This window comes from Musca vetustissima, unplaced genomic scaffold, assembly GCF_032173495.1.
Source record: "Musca vetustissima isolate MV318-11 ecotype Yass unplaced genomic scaffold, APGP_CSIRO_Mvet_v1 utg2961, whole genome shotgun sequence".
NCBI lineage: Eukaryota > Metazoa > Arthropoda > Insecta > Diptera > Muscidae > Musca > Musca vetustissima.
The window spans coordinates 369,684-379,900 of NW_026882087.1; the positions used below are offsets into that span (position 1 = coordinate 369,684).

A 10,217-nucleotide genomic window follows, 5' to 3' on the forward strand; every position below is an offset into this window, starting at 1 on the left:
CATCAACGTCCTTATTGGTTTGAATTATCGCATCGGAGAGGTTCCCAGAACTGAGCGCTTCAATAGGAGGCCGTGCTCCAGAATGCGGATCTTTAGAAAGATCATCCATTATTAAAAAAGTCCTTCTAGCGTTTGCTTATTTGAATGTTCAAAAAGAAAATTCTAGCAAAACTCAAATCAAATTATTTCTATATTTTTTTCCAAAAAGTTTGACAAATATTTCTTCAGAGTAGAAAAACACACAACCGTTCGGTTTGAATATTCACAATCAAAAAAAAAACGAAATAAGGTCAGTTAAGATAACTTTGTAAAATGGCAAATTATTCGAAGTCATATATGAATTTTTTCGCATTTCCCCATTGAATGATTTCAATCCGAGTTTTTGGATTAAAACCGTCATATGGCTCATAGCCAAGTTGGTTTTAACAAGGTAGATGAATAAGAGCAGGTGTTGGTGCCTTCGACATGTGGTGTACATAAATAAATCCTTTAATAGATCGGAACCTTTATATGAGGACTATGTCAGTGTAAATTGTCTTCTAGTACTTCTTTATGCTCTGAAAAAAAGCATACTAACTCACCGAATATTAAGCAGCTTCGTATGGGACTATGTTAAAAAGTAGGCCTATATTGAAAATTTTGGGTGACGTAGGAGATGATAGATACCAAAGAACGGTTCTGTCAGGATTTTACATGGCAAAGACCAGATCCCATCTTCAAAAAATGGGTTGAGGCGTCGGAAAACCCCACCTACTATGAAAAAGCAAAGAAACAGAAAAACAAACGCCCTAATGTTGACTACCCCAGCACATTCCAAGAATCTACACTTGGAATGTACTTGGCAAATCCACCACAGATCAAATTTTTACACAACGACAAATCCTGGAAAAGACCCACGAAAACAAATCGACATCGACTATAAAGTCGGATGACCTCTCGGAGCCCTTCAATACCGAACAAGGGTTCAGACAAGGTGACAGCCGAACGTGTGACTTTTTTTAATATCCTACTGGGAAAGGTCATACGAGATGCAAAGGTGCACAGAAGTGGCACTCTGTACACCAAACAACACATGTTACTCGCCTACGTCGATGACACCCACATAATTGTTCGAACATTGCGTGCGGAAAAAGTCACCTTTGAACCAATTTAGAAGGAATCTGCCAATGCCGGTCTGGCAGTAAGAGAAGACCAAATTGTAGCACCTTTTGTGGTATAATACGAATAAAATATTAAAAATACCCAAAAACTAATTTTTTTTGGAACTATTGACCGTCTGAAACTATTGACCGTAGATCGGCGTTAATTTCGTCCCGACCGAACTTCGCACCGATTTTGCTTGCTTTTTATGTATCGCGGGAATTTGTTGCATAAATAGAATGTTTGTAATAGTTGCCACAAAAAATTGCATCTGTTTCCGCCCGGGTTCGAACCGGGGACCTTGTGCGTGTGAAGCACACGTGATAACCACTACACTACGGAAACTGCATGCTAACCACTTTTCATAGAGTCAATTCGCGGAAAAATGCATTTGATGTCCTAGAATCCTCACAAATCCTTATCAGTTTAAAAATAAAATGCCACTTATTTTTTGCTTAGCGATTTTAATTTCAAAAAATATACTTAGGATCGAACAAAAGATTATATGTGTGTGAAGACACTGGCGCTGATTCTAAGGTTCTCAGACGAAGTTTCTAATTTACGAAAGTAATTAAAACAAATTATATTGATATCCCTATTTTTTCATAGTATGAGGACAAAGCTGGAATCAGCGGTTTCCGTAGTGTAGTGGTTATCACGTGTGCTTCACACGCACAAGGTCCCCGGTTCGAACCCGGGCGGAAACAATCTTTTTAATTGTCCTTCTATATAAAAATATAATCATGCTAATATTCCAAACAATAATATTCCAAAATTAATTATTGGTTTAATTGATTTTCGATATATTGTAAGTCTGCATCACCATTTACAATCGAATTTCTGGGTCAATAATAGTGATACCTTTACATGCTCTCTACACCAAATTGAACATAGCTTGCCGATAAACACGATTTACAATACCCAACATCCTAAGAATAGTAGCAATGATAGATAGAGATAGAGCTATATCATGATATCCGAAGACAGACGGACATTGCTTAACCGACATTGAATTTTATTCCGATCGAATGGAATGTATTCAAGCTCGCCAAAATATGGAGTCTATTTGAGAAAGTGGACCAATATTAAACATTTTTGGTAGGAATGATGAAAATGAAAACTCGAAATACTGAATTACAGCCAATTCGCTTTAAAAACCTTCCAAAATTTTCCAAAATATCAAATATGGGGGAACCGTTATATGGGGGGCTACAAGAAAACATAGACCGATATATCCCATTTTTAATACGTAACATCCTAGAAGTTATGGCAATGTATACGTGTAATTTAATAGCTCTATCTCCAATTTTTTCGACAAAATAAATGTTTTGCAATTGAGGGTAGCATCTAAAGGAATTTAAAATACCCCAGCTACCATCAAGTTTCCGTAGTGTAGTGGTTATCACGTGTGCTTCACACGCACAAGGTCCCCGGTTCGAACCCGGGCGGAAACAGAGTTTTTAAATTCGAGCTATGGGGAACAACCCCTCTCTATCTTCACCCCCTCCTAACACAGGACATTTGCAACGGCAAACCCCCAGATGTGATCCAATAAAGTGTTGATAAGTTTTTACCTTTGTGAATCAATCCCAAAAAAGATTACCCGAGAAAGGGTTTCTCCCCTAAATTTGATTGCCAACGAAAAGTTTCTCAGAACCGTGTGGCTATTTTGCTAGTAGCAGCGAATAAATATAAAACTTTTTCACTATAAAAACTTTTTGGCAACCGAAATTGTTCCATATAAAGTATTGCATGATTTTGCGATTTATATGTGTTTGTGTGTGTGTGTCTAGAACGAACTAATAACATTATTTAATACGACGAAAAATCGTAACGTGCAAACACCTCCTTTTACATAATCTTCTTCAAAACAACTACGGTAACCCCATATTCGAAATAATGCCATTGTCGATAAATATGCACATTCAGTACATTCAAAAAAGTAACAAACGTTTTAGTCACAAATGTCTTTCGACCGCATACCCAAAGAATTTCTACAGTGCGGTTGTATATTTGTGACAATATGTTTGACTAAGTCGCAAATATAAAAATAAACCAAAAATGTTGCAACACACAAAGCCACAACCCAATGTGCAAATATTACATTTGCTGCCATTTTATATACATTATTTGACAACGGATACTCAGAGGTTTTCGTAGTGTAGTGGTTATCACGTGTGCTTCACACGCACAAGGTCCCCGGTTCGAACCCGGGCGGAAACAAATCTTTTAATAAAACGAATATTTTTTATTCTTATGATAGAGGGGGTAACTGCATTTTGTTGGTCTTAAAAGGTTTCCTCGTCTTATTTTGGAAGTCGCCCATCGTTGGAATTTAAGACCATGGAACAACACACAATCGTTGTGTGGAAATTAGTTCTTCGCTATGCTGAACTAGGAAAATAGCGGAAATATTCTATATTACTCGACCTGCTGTCCAAAAACATATATAGAGGTACAAAACCGAAAACCAACGAGAAAAATATTCAACATAAGGGACGAAAAGCTTAGTGCACCTCAACTTGTTGAAACCACAGGGAAATGTCTGGAAATGAAGTGTAAGCACAGAAAAAAACATTCCTGGAACCCCAAAAACCGGAAAATCCGATTGGAGTTCGTTCAGGAACAAAAAACGATTTTTTTAGGATTTTGGAAATCTTTTATTTTGACTGATGAAAACAAATTTTACTTGTTATGGCACCGGGCGAATAAAGTTGTAGAGCCTAAGCACACAATTCCCACCGTAAAACACGGAGGGGACTCTCTTGAAGGATTTTGGATAACATGCATTTATTTAGATCGAAACATTCTAAAAGATAATTTAAAATGTGGTGCAGAAAACGTAGGATAGGGATAAAATTTAAATTTTACCAAGATTAAGACCCAAAACACAAGTCTCAGATTGTTCGAGAATGGGTACTTTATAATTGACGATAAGTGATACAAACTCCTTCTCAGTCCCCGGATTTGAATGCTATAGAGAACTTATGGAATATTTTGGAGAAATATATTAGAAGCCATACCATCTCAGGCATATGAAGTCTGAAAAATGCTTTACAAGTAGAATGGGGAAAAATTCAGACATCTTACACGAAAAACTTGGCAAAATCTATGCCGGCAAGGTCACAATTTACAAATTGTGATATTATACTAAGTATTAACCATCCAAAAAATCCGCAAATTTAAAATACCTAAAAGCGTTTCGGGGATTTATATTTGGGCTTATTTGTATGGCATACAGAAGATTTGTATCCTCCGATAAAATTCCAGACACCTTTCGCACACCGAAAAACATGGACCTACATAGAATATTAGGTTGGGGGGAAAATAAATCCATTATTTTTATATGAACTATAGGAGTTTATTTAACATGCTTCGGAATGTCCGATTTGTGCCAAATATACACCGTTTTGTTATATGATTTGTGGCCATTTTAAGGGTAACTTCATAATGCCTCTCTCATAGAAGTCCTGCTCTCTATTTGCAAAAACCTCTAGTAGTCAATTTTCACAATTCTCCCCAGGTACCAATTTTTTAGCATTAAAACATTTTTCCAATGTCATCAAAAAGATAATAATCGCTTGGCGCCAAGTCCGGACTGTATGACGGATGTATTAAAACTTTCAAACCAAGCTCCCCAAGAAGTTTCTGGCGAGTCACTGTAGATGTGTGTGGTCCTGGTGGAACAGTAGATATCAGAATTTAGCGTTTGGCCATTTGGAAGCAACTCATAATAAATAATCCCCTTCCAGTCCCACCAAATGCATAGCCCGTTAGTCCTTTTTTGTCCATTGTTTGAGGTACTTCACCGCTCTTTAACCACGATCGTTTTCGCACAGAGATATCGTATGTTATCCATTTTTCATCTCCAGTCACCACCCGTTTAAGAAATGGGTCCTTCTCATTCCGTTTGGCCATGGCTTCGCAGATGGATATTCGATCCATCCTATTTATACTCTACACAACTATGTTGTCAGGGTATTATAGCTTTGTGCAGCCCCAAAAGCATGCCTGTTTTGATAAAGTTCGGTCAATATTTAGCGGGTCAAATGGACCCTGACTTTTGTGTGAAAAATGACAAAATTTGTATTCTATAGAGTATATATTTACCCCTGAAGGACATAGGCCTGAGAAGTTGATATTATATCCAAGAGGAGTGACTGGCCTTTAAATTGATACCAATTATATTGTTGTATGTGCTCGAATGTGGGAGTTACACATAATATATTTACCGGTATCTCCGTATTTTTATATTATTTAGTAACTCTACAGAGCGGAACTACAGATCGCTTTGAAATGTTCCATGAGTGTCCAGTTATGGTCAAGGACAACGCCTATAATTTTCGGTGATGATTAGATTATAATTTTGGAATGATGTGGACAGAAAAATTAATTTTATTTTTATTGTTATTTTCGAGTCGATCTATAGACCACAAATGAAAGCCGAACATCACAAAACAACCCACTGTGAAGTGAATCTGGACAATAGATGTACTGAATACTCGTAATATTCGGAAAATATGTCAGTGTGAGGAAGGGTGATGTTTACCTCTAATCGGACAAGAGGTAAACAGCCAAGGCTCGGAACAAACATCCGCATCCGTGGTAGTTGTGTAGGGTATCGTATGGTCGGCCCCGTCCGACTATACTACTCCGCTCACTGGTTTTTTCTGTTAATTGGTGTGGCACTCAAACACCGAGCTTCTATTTCAATCCAGCTTTGTGTAAATGGTTTAAAACAGCTTTTATGGTCGAGTTTTAGCTCCTGGGCGATGTTACGACTAACATGCCGGTCAACTTCGGTCATTTCTCCGATTTCACCGACATTTTCGACGAAAAAATAATAATCGATTTCTCTTTTCCCCAATCTAATATTTTCTACAAAGAAGTCTTATAGCCTATGAAAAAACCCGAAAGTCCAAATTATAGCCACTTTGCTTGAAAAATGCGCTTACGGCCATGGACAATAAATTTGAGTCAAATTAAAAATTAAAACTTATTTTCACTTGAGGACCGGGTAAAGGTTAGGCTTCAAATAATTTTGTATGCGATCAACACCATAAAATATTCCATTTTAAAGTAATACAAGTCCATATTTTAAAATTCAATGTAAAGCAAATAATCAAAATTTAAATGAAAAAATTCATAGGCGTTTTGGTATAATTATGAACCTAATGTGTAACCTCAATTAAAATTCTTGACAAAATAATGAAAACAATGCATTCCAGTGACAATGGAAGAAATGGGCGGATTAGATAGAAAGAAGACGCCGGCTAAAATTCTTTTCTTCAAAATTTCTTGACAATCTCACCAGTATTCATTGTTTGTTTTTTAACAAAAAATTGTTACCTCAACCACAACAATAATAGCTCCAATCAAGCGGTTTGTAATCACCACATCACAGGAATTTTGATGCCTATTTCCCTTGATGCCTTGCTCGCTCGCTCGTTCGCCCTTCCCCCTCATAAATATGACTTTAATTGATCGTAAATTTCAATTCAAGATCAAGTTCACAATGGCTAAAGCGCACCTCTCTTGCACACACACACACACGAACACACTTGTTGCTGTCGACAACCACCACCTTAGCGACAAGTCTGGATGGAACCCATCAAAAGGAGTGTCAATCCGTCTGTTGTGTTGGCTAAACATTTATTGATATTTATGGGATTTTAATGATCTGAATTTTTTCCTTTGATTTGTTTGTGTGTTCGGAGGTCGTATCTCATAATCTATGGGAGAGATTGTTTACAAATATCCCCGGCGAACTATTATCATGATGATGAGACGATGACGAAAAGAGTCGGAATTCCTCCTCCTCCAACTGGTGTTGTTGGCTCACTCATTTCATTCACTTGTCACGAATGTGTGTTACACGACCATTTCATTGTCAAGAGGATCGAGGCGAGGTTCTGCCAGCCTCCCTCCTCATTATTTGTCCACAATTAAATATCAATAAAGAACACCCGTTATTTTATGGCTGATCGTAAAGTGATTGTTTTTTTTCCGATTGTTTGCTTTCGATCAATCAATGATTTTTATTATCCCCGAAAAAAAACGAAAAATAATTCCAAGGCGTGGAGGGAATTGTCACGGCAGAGTGTAACCACATTACATGACATTTACAATGAAAACAACGACATGAATAAAAAAACGACAACTCCTTTTGTATTTGAAGAGCATAAAAGTTGCTGCTTTGTAATGCCCAGAATGGTAGAAGTGTTCTTTTTTCGTTCTCGTCATTGTTATTGTTGTTGTTATTGTAAGAAAACAAAAGTGTCCTTTGTTTGCAAACAAGTTGACAGACTGTCGTCATAATACGTTCTATTGTAACCCTTTTCTATGATTTGTGTTGTTTGGTTGGTTGTTTTATTGTTCAAGAGAAAGTATAAAAAATGTATTATTAAATTTATTGTAATGTATTTCTAGAAAATCCATGAAACATTATACATTTGCTTCGTTTTCAGCAGTTTTTTCGGAAACGTCTAGGTGGTCTCCGTAGAAAATGTCTCAGGTCTCAAGAACAGGATATGCCAGTAGTAACATCCTTCATGTGCATTTAAGTATTTGTCATTTATTAATTTATTACGTTGATTTATCTTTTATTTCCATTACATACAGTAAGTCACAGTCAAAAGTACGCACTTGATTTTTATACCCTTCACCACACTGTGATACGGGGTATTATGTCTTTGTGCATATGTTTGTAACATGCAAAAGGTATCGAGATAGACACATGGTTCCTTTTGAGAATATGCATAGAATCACTTTCTAAGTCGATATATGCATGTCCGTCCGTCCGTCTGTATGTCTTTCCATGTTAAATGGTACAAAGTATGATACCAATTGGATGAAAGTTGGCACAGTTCATCTACTTGGCCCAAGGACGAACCCAATTGAAATTGGGAAAAATCGTACCAAAGTCCCAATATATCTTTCGATTTGCACGAAATTTGGCACAGCGTACTTAATTGAATCTAGAATAATGTGTGTAAAGTTTCCACCCCGCGAAATTTTTTTAAATAAGTTTAGTTTTGAAACAGAAAAATTTTAATTCTACTAGAATTACCCAAATTTCTACATACACAAGAGGAAAGTAACAACATTTTAGACGAAATCATAATAAAACTGGTAGAGAATAAGTCAAAGAAGAGTGTAAATTGTGGATAAACTAAATGAGGACTCAGGACTTTATATCGAGCATGAAAGATGTTTCAAAACGTTTAGAATTTAAAGAACAAAGTTATAAAGTTAATGTGGCCATTCAGATAATTTTATTGTGTAAAATGTGAGAAATCGCCTTGAGGGGAAGTAATATTATTATGAACACGATGGGTTGAGGAGCATGATTGTGTACAAATATTTAACGAATCTATAGAAGAAATAGGGGAAATGGTAAGATTTAATTTTGATTTATTTCTAAGAAGTTGAAGTTTCAGTGCCAAGAAGGGGGGTACGCAAAAGTAGAGGTCAAATGTAATGAGTTGGAACTCCGAGTATTTTTATAGAACTACATTATTTGTCCCATGTTTGGAAAAACCAATTGTAAATATGATAAGCAGATTTCTGGAAAATGAAAAAAAAAAATAGTTAAACCATTATCAAGAATGATAATATTTTTATGTTAATATTTGTAACAACCGTGTTCAAGAAAAACGAAATGAAATCGCTGTGTTGACCATTAAGTGGCGTTGCCGGTATGCTGTCGTTTAGCGCGGCTATGGCTCGTCGGATTGGGGGTTGGTTCTTGCCACTTGCAGATCTTTTCGGTTGAACAAACAAAAAAAATCATACCGGACTTCAAACTAAATCAAAAAGGGGGTAAAAAGAAGCCTGAAACATGTCAACAAAAAAATTTAAATAGAAGAAAACGTTCACCTAACTGCAACCAAATCCCAAAATAACATTAGTTTTCTTCACAGAAACAGTGCTCCTGGCGGCTGACCAGCCAGGAGATAGCCCTCCCTCCGAGAACACCTCTCGCCATGACGTCTACTCATACTGGACGTCCCAGATCTGACCCTTGACTTACCATATTTTATCCCATCCCCACCACCTTTTTAATAGGGCTTTAAGCCGAAGACATTTTTATCTTTTCAGGTTTAATCCAGTACATATTTATTAAAACTATATTACATATTTGGCAAAAAAAAAAACAATTCATTCCATCGTAATTTGAATCAAAATCTAACAATTTACAGCGAATTATAATATAAAAATTTCAAAAAAAAAAAACAAAGAATTGCCAATAAAAATCAATTCTTTTCTTTTTGTACTTTTAGGGCTTAACGGCGGGCACCCAGAGTGTAGAACCTTGACGGCAGCTTGTGACTAAGGCTTTTTCCCAAAACGTAAGTATGTACGAATTAGTTCGTGTTTCAGCTTTTTAATTATATTCCTCGGTCAGAATGTAAATAATAATTTTCCTGCTTTCAATTCCAGATGAGGACGAACAAAGGAATGTAGGTCGATACCACATTAAATCGACGATCTAAACAATGCCTGGTAACCTAACCTTGAATTGAGCTCAGTTCAATGTCGCGTACCTGCATACCAACACAAAGTAAGTAAAAAATTTAATATTAACTCGTTTGTTCACCCTTTTAATTTATTTATTCTTTTCAGGAAAAACCGCGGAATTTAATTATGTAGCTTAGTCGTCCGTCTGTCTGTCCGGAGTTAAATAAGTTTCAGTGTCAATTGGGAATGATACCAAGCCACGCTGGAGCAGCAATGGCGTAAACTCTGCGCCTCCCTCGATGGATTGGATGGGCGATGGTGTGGCTTGTAGGCTCCAATTCTTCATGAATGTTTAGGTTTAAGATTTATATTCATTGCTTTAGAATTTTAGTCAATTGTTTGGGTTTTTTTTCAATATTGTTAAATTGTTTTCAAACTTTGTTTAATTTTAAAAAAAGGTTCAATTTTCTTTTAATTTTCAATTTTTTGAAAACTATTTGTTTTGTTATAAATTTCCTTTCAATTTTTAGCCTTTCTTTTCGTTTAATGTTGCTTAATTATTTAAAGGCTTCAGATTTTCTTTAAAATAGTTTGTATTTTGTGTTGTTTGTGTATGT

General features: G+C 36.2%; 1 long non-coding RNA gene and 4 other non-coding genes across 6 annotated transcripts; 4 read left to right on the plus strand and 1 right to left on the minus strand.

The window, feature by feature from the left end:
• Nucleotides 1-1,412: 1,412 nt before the first annotated feature.
• Nucleotides 1,413-1,485, minus strand: Trnav-cac (transfer RNA valine (anticodon CAC)). The gene has a single exon. It is a non-coding gene; the product is annotated as a tRNA-Val (tRNA).
• A 289-nt stretch (nt 1,486-1,774) lies between these two features.
• On the plus strand, nt 1,775-1,847 carry Trnav-cac (transfer RNA valine (anticodon CAC)). Its single transcript has one exon. It is a non-coding gene; the product is annotated as a tRNA-Val (tRNA).
• Nucleotides 1,848-2,521: 674 nt separating this feature from the next.
• Trnav-cac (transfer RNA valine (anticodon CAC)) lies at nt 2,522-2,594 on the plus strand. The gene has a single exon. It is a non-coding gene; the product is annotated as a tRNA-Val (tRNA).
• A 696-nt stretch (nt 2,595-3,290) lies between these two features.
• Trnav-cac (transfer RNA valine (anticodon CAC)) lies at nt 3,291-3,363 on the plus strand. Its single transcript has one exon. It is a non-coding gene; the product is annotated as a tRNA-Val (tRNA).
• A 5,424-nt stretch (nt 3,364-8,787) lies between these two features.
• Nucleotides 8,788-9,963, plus strand: LOC133328292 (uncharacterized). 2 transcript variants are annotated; one of them, XR_009754282.1, is made up of 4 exons: nt 8,788-8,879; nt 9,423-9,491; nt 9,583-9,703; nt 9,766-9,963. It is a non-coding gene; the product is annotated as an uncharacterized LOC133328292 (long non-coding RNA). The 2 variants fall into 2 exon arrangements; XR_009754283.1 differs by lacking the exon at nt 8,788-8,879 and adding an exon at nt 8,939-8,961.
• The last annotated feature ends 254 nt before the right edge of the window (nt 9,964-10,217 follow it).